Raw genomic sequence first — 10,589 nt, 5'->3', positions numbered from 1 at the left:
TATCGAAATTCCATGAACTATTATTTTATTAAAGAATTTACCTGTTATGAAACACTATTCAAACATTCCAATTATAAAGCAAGAAACTATTATATCTATTCTTTCAAATTTTTGTTTTTGGTAATAATCATATTTTCATCATCCGTCGAGCCTTTTTCCCAATTCTGTTGGGGTCGGCTTCCAGTCTAGCCGGATTCAGCTGAGTACCAGTGTTTTACAAGGAGCGACTGCCTATCTAACCACCTAGTCCTCCGTGAACCACCTCAACCCAGTTACCTGGGCAACCCAATACCCATTGGTTAGACTGGCGTCAGAATTACCGCCGGCTTCTCACTACCCATAACGACTGCCAATGGTGTTCAATGACAGCCAGGATGTCTGTTAGATTTTAAAGTTTTATAAGTATTTAAATAGACGTAGAAATTGTCTCTACTAGATAGCGATGAAATTTACTACGCTTTTTTCCAATACCTCTTTATTTGTTGGAAATCATCAAATGACCTCTCCCACTGTGGGCGCAGTGTGAGGGAGTGTCAGACTCTTACTGTCTAAAACCCATCATGTTTCTTCTTAAGCCAGTTCTTTATGTACCAGGGCCGCGGTAACTCTTTTGAACAATAACGCCCGGTACCTCCCAGTACCTCTGCAAATTAGATATGCCAGATACTGCCAGATACATGGTTGTTTAAGGCCTAGGCTCTTCTAAAGTGAAGCAGAGGAGGTGTTAACCAAAGAAATAATTCTCCGCTTAGTAATACTACTTTATAGGTGCAGACTAAATGTTTGGGTAATGAAATTCTAACATTTGAATTTCACCGCTCCGCTCCATTTTCATGGTTTCTGGGCATAACACAATCTTTTAACCAGATAATTTGCAGGGGCACTAAGAGATAATAAATAAATGTAATATTATTTACTTCCAGATAATATAGGTAGTAGTTTCATGAATTACGAGGTCAATGTACAGCAGACAGCACTTATATTATTTCATTTTTTATTTACATCAAATGAAAACAGAAGCCCTTAGCACTGATAAAAAAATAAATTGCAACCCTTTTTGACGAAATTACTTTTTTTTTGTTCTTTTATAAGATTGAAAGTTGCGTGTGAAAAGAATTTATTTATTTTCTTCTAACTTAGGAGTTGCTTTTCCAATTTAAAATGTCTTTTTGTTATTTGTGCGAGTGTTTTTCAGAAAATGAATGAAGTTCGCATTTTTATTAGAGTGATTCAAAAATATTTTTTGGCTTTGTTTTCGAGTCACAAAATATGAATATAGAAGTTTAAAAACTTTTCCTCATAATCAACGAATAATAATATTCATAAAATAGCAGTAAAAGTATCAACAGTTAAACTTCTTCATGTCTGTAACTCATAGTTTTATGTTCTCGACGAATGTATTATCTTTTATCACATTTATGATGGGACCACAATAAAAAAGAAATAAAAATTCAAGACAATGTTACTTTAACATATAAAACATGTACTTACTTCAAATAAATAGATATTATTTATGGAAAGATAAGTGGAATAACTATAGGCATGGAAAAAAACTGTACCACCACTGAAACTATAAAACCGCTCACTCTGCTTACGTAATATTTGAATGACCCCTAAGTACGCGTACTCAATGCTCATACCGTCTCTGTATGAGTTTGGCTCAGTAGTACAATAAAAGGCCGATGATATCTTTGTACCACGCAATGTACCAAGAGAAGGTTCGTAGCACTGGCTACGTGACATGCTACGAGGTTCGTAGCAGATCTACGTGACTACGGCGAAAGTAGAAAAACACATTAATACTAGGTCTCCTGTTTTGCACGCTTTATTCATTTGTTAGATATTTATTTTATTTTTGTGACTTTATGTTTACGTGTGTTGAATATGATATCTTTAATAATAATTAATTATATTATCCTAACTAAGAAAAATCTAAAAAAAATCGGTTCGTTACACTTTTATCATAAATATATGAATCAATTTAGATTAAACTTGCTAAGGTCAATCAATACTTATCTGAAGAAGAATATTGTTTCACTGGAATACTGACAGAATCAACTCGAAAGTTATATGATACCACACAATAAGTAGGTTAAGTATAAGTAGTAGAAACAATAAGTTATAGTAAGTTCAACTCAGTCGTGCGCGCGGTTATGTGTGGGTAACCCTTGTACATATACAGTGACTTTGTGTGCGTGACAAGAGGTACAGTCGGGTACAAATACAGTTATCTAGGGGTTGCATACGGGTGTTTAAAGAAAAACAGTTATTACGTAATTTAATGTTTATTTATTTATAATGATTCTAAATCGCTACTTAAAAAATCAAATGATGAATTTTCGGATTTGCTACTCTCCAAGGTGAATTATAAATTCTGACTCCATGTCAAAATGTCTATAGCATTCTTCTTTTTTCTTACATGTCGACAAGTATTACCCAACATCCCTTCATCAATTTGACTTATACGTTCATTCATGAGTTTCATTATTTCCGTCTTATTTTGGTCGACATTATGCGAAGCAATATAATTTTTTTTAATTCCCCACACATTTTGTTTACATTATTATATTTATTGTCTGCGTACCCCGAGCTAGAAAATATGTAAGGAGAATTTAAATCATCTTAGATATTTCACCTCATTTATTTCTTAGATACTGTCAATGTAAATTTGAAAAGACGAAAATAATGAAAAACTATATTTAATAATAAAAAGCTTTGAATGTTGTTTCTCCTTAATAATTGCTCCGTGAATAACTAGTATTTTCGTAAGCGACTGTACCCATAACAAAAAGCGATAAGAACACGTCATCCTCGGACGACGTCACTGTCACACGAATGAAAGTTGTATATTTACAAGCCGACGCACACATAGGGCCGCGCGCAAATCTGAGTTGAACTATCTATAACATTCTTAACAATTACCGTTAACTATGAGATAATACAGTTTAACTATTTTAGTCTACATGGTGACATCAGCAACTCATTATTTCACCGCTAGACGCCTGACGGTCTGCTAAACGATTTAAACATAGTTTAATGTTCTGTAGGTAACGACTGCCTCCATTAGTAATGACGGCTTCAAATATTTCTTACGGTGATAACTACCAGCTTACTCGTCAGAGGCTTTTAAAACTGTGACATTAGGGCTTTTTACGTGATTAAACCTACAATTCACTTGATAAAAAAGTATGGATGATGAAAGAGGTCATATTATGGGTTTTGTTTGGGCGGTAAATGAAACCGACCTCTTATGTTTATATGCTTGTATTTGAGTTTTGACAATAATCAAGGTTTTGTGACTTAATTACTAAAAAACTAAATTTTTTGTAAATTACGATGCGTTTTGTTCGAGAGTAAAAATGGCAGTGCACTTCACCGGACCCCCCCCCTCCCGCACACGTCGCCCCGCGTAGCTGGGTTCCGTTTCTCCCGGGCTGCGTTCCGGCTTAGACAGGTTTTATTTCTGAAAAAAAAATTATTTAAAGTTGAATTATGTGGCATGGACATTCTGCGAGTTTGGAACCTATAATATTCGTTATTATTAATAGCTGCGGTTTTTCTCAATCAGAAGTAAGACTAAGAAAGACTAGTCTAGTCAGAATTAGACTCGCTCTCTATAAAACGTAACTTTACAGGAACAGAGCAGTAAGAAGACAAGTAGCTTTTTTATAATAATTTTGGAGAAGAACGGTCTTCCCTAGACAAATTCTTTAAATTTAGGCAATTAGGGCTAGAATGAGCATTCGCCATAGATAAATTAGTTTTGGGTGTATTCAATAAAGGTAGGTTTACCACCAATATCAAAACTTACTTCAACTAGAATAGGCCGGTACCAGGTATTGATAATTCTGATTTCGCAAACGTAAAACTTGCGCTAGCTCGACTGAAAGTTAGATCGAATTTCTGATCAGTTAACTAGTAGTTAATTTCAAGTTTCCTGCTACTGGCTGAACTGTATAACAATGAACTAATCATATTGGATGAAACTAGACATGAACACTATGAACAGCCATAAATAAATATATAGGGATAGGATATTGATAAAGGTTAATATTTGAATCCCTACATATCATAAGTAGTAATTAGCTTGTTTAATTGAGAAATATTTCGTTGTTTGCTCTAAAAAAGTCTGCATTATCAGCAACTTAAAATAATTAACTACTCTTCTACTGATAGAGGTATTTTCGTAAAATATTACTTAAATTATCGGTCCGTTAATAGATTAAAAAAACATTTGCAGAAGAACTACATACCATCTAAACTATTTTTCGAAACAACAGTTTAAACAAACATATTACCTCAACTCCAAGTATTAAAATACTCCTAAACTGACCCAACGCATTGCTTTCCAGTGCAGATAATCCAGCCAGTACTTGAACTAAGTGCACTGTCCACTAAGTTCATCGACCTCTCTTCACGCGATGCGACGGACTTTTCCACAAACTATAACTATTACAACTTGGACCATTGTAAGAACATGTGTAGTAAAAGTTCAAAAGAAAGGTGCTGTGTGAAAGATTTTACAGGTTCATAAAACGAGTTTTGAAATCCTTTGACTTTTATTGGGTACTGTATGTGAAATTGTGAATCTTTACTAACACTAAAAGCTGAAGAGTGTGTTTTTTTTAATTCGTTTATCTCCGGAACTATTGACCTGATTTGAAAGATTTCACTGTTAGATTCAACGAGAAAGGTCATGACACTCTTTGCCCGCATACATGAAGTAGTTTCCACAGGATAAGCGTTAAATCGCTGCTGAAAATCAGTGTATTAAATAAACTACATCAAAGTATCCTAAACGTTATCCAAATCTTTTGTTGCCGCCTCGCATTGTTTTTAGACCCCCGTATTTCCGAATTTAACATCAACAGAATCCAATTTCCCTCCTTCATAACACCCATTGGCTATATTTGTTTGGTCTTTTTAAGCCTTTTACACGGCGAGTGGCCACGAGCATTTATTCCATATAACGGAATAAGGAAACATGAGAGATGCCATAATGCAGGTAGTTCAGGCGCCTTCTATATCAGATTCGCACGGTGGGCATGACTTTAACGATCAGTTACGAGTGAACTAACAGGGCGTTCAGACTCTTTGAGACATCTGTCAATGGTTTTTGGTGTTAGAAATAATAGTAATGTTCAAACGAAGGCGTATAACGGCGATAAAAAAAACGTTGCTTATCCCCGGCACACCAGCATTTTGGCGCGCTACTTTCTTAGGCGATTTTCCGTTATGACACCTCCGCTAGTCATTTTGTTATCCATGTTCCATATACAACCCTTTTACCTTTAATTGAAGCGGTAACAACCTAACAGGTTGGTAACCAACTGTAGAGAGAAGCGTCAGAATGAAAGTTATTAACTTTAATATAAAGTTTGTAATTGTAATGGCTGGAATGGCAAATAATATTTTACGCTAATGTGCGAACTTTTTGGATTTAGGCTTTTCATGTTTTTGGTGTTATGATTCGTATTTAGTCCGTATAGGCAGGTTAAATTGGTGTTATATTAAGCTAACTACAATATTACCAAAACACTCCAAAATACCTGCCAAGAGCAAGTCGCACTCGCGCACGAAGAGTTAATTGTATCATTAAGTTCGTCGTATTCTAATTATAGCAGCAGAAAATACATCATTTTTGTAAACAACTTTACGGTTCATGAGATACAACCTCGGGACCGACGGACGCGAAGTCTATAATAGGGCTCTAGTTTTAGCAATACGGTACTATCAGGCCCGCCGTAAGCGGGCGTGCAGCGCGTGCACAGCACGCGGGCGGCACATCCTAGGGGGCGGCAAATCTAGCGAGTTATCACGTAATATTTAAAAAATACAATATCTTTTTACTAATGATTTGATTTCAATATTTCCGAACACAGCAATAGCGCTAAGAATATTACTTACACTGCCGGTTTCAGTTAGGTACATCTGCTGAAAGGACATTTTCAAAATTAAAGATTCTTAAAAACGATTTAAGATCAACCAGTGGCGTAGCGTGGGGCAAATGCTATTTAGGGGGCGGCAAAATTAAACCAATAAAATTTCAGAAAAAGCCGCCCTAAAAAGCTTTGGTTGTCTCCTATCAATTTTGACTGTTTCACCCTTTGCATCCCCAAAAAAATTCGCGCTCACTGCGCTCGCGGCTCCATGTCAGATGTTGCATTTTATCTTTGTTTAATTGTTGAGGCATTCAATTCCGAAAAAACATTTTTCGCGCACGTCCGTTATGGCTTTTTATGTTATTATGTTTACTTCATAAAAACTCTAAAGAAAAAATCGCGCTCGCTTCGCTCGCGGCTTTTGCACTTCACTTCTGTGCATATCTTACTTTTTGACTTTGCTTTGTTAATTTACAGTGGTTTTTATTTGTTTTGTGTCCTTAGACTAAAAAATTTTCGCGCTCGCTCCGCTCGCGCTTCCTTACATATGACATGTGCCTTATAAGTTTTCAACGGGAAACCCACCAACTAACATATTTTACTGACTTTAAACATTGTTATAGATATTTAAGTGCGTTAGTTTAAGTTAATCACAATCTTTCAATACATAGGGGCCACTTGGGTAATGATTGCACTGCATTGATGCCCTAAGCAATTGCTTAGTTTGCTTATGGGCTAACCCAGGACTGCTTAGGTTACTCTGAACATTTCAAGTAAATAAAAAGTTATGTGTAATGTATGTTATGTATTGCAATAGTTATTTATCCAAAAGTAGGTGGGTTTTCTGCAATCAGAGCGGTGCATGTCTGTTGGATAAGTAAGATGGATATGAATGGGCTGGGGGGTTCGGACCCCCTGGATCCGCTCCTCCCCCCCCCCGTTATATATTTTTTGTCAAAACGTATGTAGTCGTAGGGCGGCATAATCAGTTTTTGCACGCGGGCGAACAAACAGCTAGCGGCGGGCCTGGGTACTATAGAAAGCCTCAAGAATAGCAGAAGTTCTGTACCTTCCGAGCCTTCCTAGTCTAAGATACTTTAATAATATGTACCTACCACGATCGATATAACAAAATCAAGAGACACACATAATATATAATTGCTCATACATATATAGCGCTTTCATCAAAGTTGATCGTAACTCGGTACACGCAAATTGTCTCACGAAGTTACGCGACGTACATTTAACGTGATAAAAGCGTGTGAAAGATGAACGTAAATGTACATTAACATTTTTAGAGACACGCTTTAAGGCCTGTGTACACATTGGGTTTTATAACGATGAAGTCTGTATTCTTGACATTGTTTTTTGTTTTACAAGAAAATATATTCTTCTATAATTTAAACAACAAAATAACACTTATTACCATGGACAATATTTTACTCTAAACATTAGTATACTGCAGTACGTACTACTTCCATTCATTTTCATGCTGAGTTACTCGTATGAGCCCGTAGTAAAACTACTACCTAACCTGATAATTCCATAATAAGTATCTAAACAAACATTAAATCATCATCATCCTCCGAGCCTTTTTCCCAACTATGTTGGGGGTCGGCTTCCAGTCTAACCGGATTCAGCTGAGTACCAGTGCTTTACAAGAAAAGTGCTTTACTCCTCAACCCAGTTACCCGGGCAACCCGATACCCCTTGGTTAGACTGGCGTCAGACTTACTGGCTTCTGACTACCCGTAACGACAGCCAAGGATGTTCAATGACAGCCGGGACCTACAGTTTAACGTGCCATCCGCGTCCATCCACTGTCAGTGGTGTCTAAGATATACTTAGAAAGTACATACAAACTTAGAAAAGTTGCATTGGTACTTGCCTGACCTGGGATCGAACCCGCGCCCTCATACTTGAGAGGTTGGACTTTTACCCACAAAGCCACCACGACTTACAAACTAAACAAACATTAAAACTAATACCTACAAAAATATACCATTGAATAAAAGTAACAAAAGTTAAATGTGTCACCAAAAGCTCGCGTCAAGCCGTGTGAACTGAGCCTTAAAACATACTTTGTTTCATAAAAGCAAATATCGGAGAAGATTGGTTTATTTAAGAAATGAGAAATTCTAATAACAAAATGGATTACAATATGTGAATTTGCGGCGAAGATGCCAGAATATGGAAGAAAATATGAGACTAATTTTTGTGAAAAATTTCTCTTATATGAAGCGAATCGAGTTTGTTACTTGGAAACTTGGAATTCCTTATTTGTGTGGAGTTATGCGACCGTGGGCGGTGATTTTATGTCATTGAAATTGTTTTCAAAACTTTGTTGCATCAGATATGTATAGAATATGCAATATGTTTGTATTGTCGATATGTGTATTAGTTGCTAGTGTAACTGTCAAGTTTTTATAGAGGAATAGCCTTTGCCAGCGACAAAAATACATCATCTGTGAAAATTTCAGCTCTCTAATTATCACGGTTCATGAGATACAGCTTGGTGACGGACGGACGGACGGACAAAAATAATAGGGTCCCGTTCTACCCTTTGGGTACGGAACCCTAAAAAGTTGTAAACATACTTGTTTTTCTGCAAAGTTTTATTTTCATTTATTTAGTGAACCAACATACACTTCAATATAAAAGCGTGATGGTCTTATAATCGATATTCTGAAATTCCATTTAGCAACAAGTACATACACGCATTCGCGGTACTTTCCCATTGATCACATCATAATCAGATCACTTATACGCTATCAGATACCAACGGTCAATACTCAATGAACGAGTCAATTTTACATGATTCATTTAATTTTTATAAAGAGCTAAAATACCAAAGTTTCAAGCATAGTTATAACCATAGTTATTTTACAGGAAAAAGAGAAGATTTTTTAATGTAACGTTATAAGCAACCCATATTTAAGTAGGTATTATTAGTATTAGTAGATAAAAAAAATTGCCCATAGCCTTCCCCGTTAATAGGCCACCACCAAAATCAAATCGGACCAGTAGTTCCTAAGCATAGCGCGTGAAGTAACAAAAACAAAACACTACGTGAAACACAGTTTTCCATCGACCGATATTATGAGTAGCGACCCCGCGGGGCTATATATCCGAGTGCTCCAGGGAGAGTATACTGTCCCCCACCTCCGGCTTGCCGGAGTGAAGCATGACGGGGGATAGGTCTCCCGCCTCTTGGCTTGCCTTCATCGGCCGGTCAGAGTGGAGTCGCTAGAGCAAGGTTAGTCCTGCTCGGAGGGTAGGTGCCTCGTGGTAAGTGGCGAGTGGGCCGGTGATGCTGGACCCACAGGGAGCGCGTGATCTGCGTTTAAAGTCCGCCGAGGTATCCTCACCCTTCTCAGCCGCTCATGTCCCTGTTGCCCTCTTGTTGCTTTTCAGTGACTGATTCCCGGGGGCCCAGTAAGTGAGTTGGCGAGTCTCCACCTGCCATTTTAACATGTATTTAATACATTGTCATCGGCAGGTGCCATAGTTCCCGTAGTTTCCCCATTCCTAGTCCATTAGCATCCCATCACAATAGCCTAAGTAGTTTTCATCCATAGTTAGCAATAGTTTAGCACAGAACCGGGGATTGTCCTTGGGTACATTTCTATAGTGTATACAGGGATAATCGTCGGTTTTGTGTCACCATTTCATTAAAGTTGTCTCAAAAGGGCTTCAGCGTGTTGGCTTCGGCCCCACGTTCGCCTTCCAAAAATCCGGGACTCTATAGTCCCGAGGTCTGGAAGAGACATACATTTATAATAATAATAACAATTTATTTCAGACTAATTGTCCATAGAATGTTAGTAGTACAATGAAAAGATACTTAAGAACTATGTTAGTAATATGACTATAACAATCAATCAATTTATTCTATTGTGAAGAAAAGTCCAATGCCTCCATATTGGACTATCAAAGTGTTCAGCAATGACCTTCAGGTAGCTGTTAGGACTATCTCTTACCCTCCTCATCAGCGATGCAGCTCTTTTCCTAATTATTGCGTGGTAACCATCGACTTGCGATTCTGCAAACATCGCTGACGCACTACAATAACGAGGTAGGCCCATCAACAACCTGAAGGCATTGTTGTACTGTACTGTATTATATAAACTCGCTAAAATCAGAGCCCTTTGGACCTTACGACGTTGGCGTCGTCCACTGGGAACTGGCTTTGATAGGAAGTGTGGAAATACGGCGGACATCAAAGAAACATTCCGGTATCACATTATTGGGCGTGAATCGTATGAATTTGTAGTTGTTACTCACTGAGTATTGGAAGTTTATTTTCCACTGACTGGCTTTTGTATGCGGTTCTACCCGTGTTTTGGACGAATTTTCGTGTACCTATATGCTATTCTGATGTAAAAGCTATATTACTGTCAAGCCGTTTGACCGTGAAGGAGTTGCAAACATGCGGACTCATAAACTTTCAGCTTAATAATAATGGCGTCCACGGCCGATTTCGGCCACGGCGGCTGTTCTCACTTAAGGAGATCAGCCGCGCAGGACATATTAGTACACGAGCATTTGCGCAGACACAGGTGCACTCCCTATTCCTTTACTCTCATAGCGCGATGGGACGGCAATCCGACACGACCGGAAAGAGATCAGGCGCAGGACCGACATTTACGTGCTCTCCGATGCACGGGTGAATCAATCACCAACTTCCAGATTACGGGATGCTTTGTG

The sequence above is a fragment of the Helicoverpa zea genome, chromosome 2 (assembly GCF_022581195.2).
Source record: "Helicoverpa zea isolate HzStark_Cry1AcR chromosome 2, ilHelZeax1.1, whole genome shotgun sequence".
NCBI lineage: Eukaryota > Metazoa > Arthropoda > Insecta > Lepidoptera > Noctuidae > Helicoverpa > Helicoverpa zea.
The sequence above is the reverse complement of the archived record's forward strand: the minus strand, read 5'-3'. Positions refer to the sequence as shown.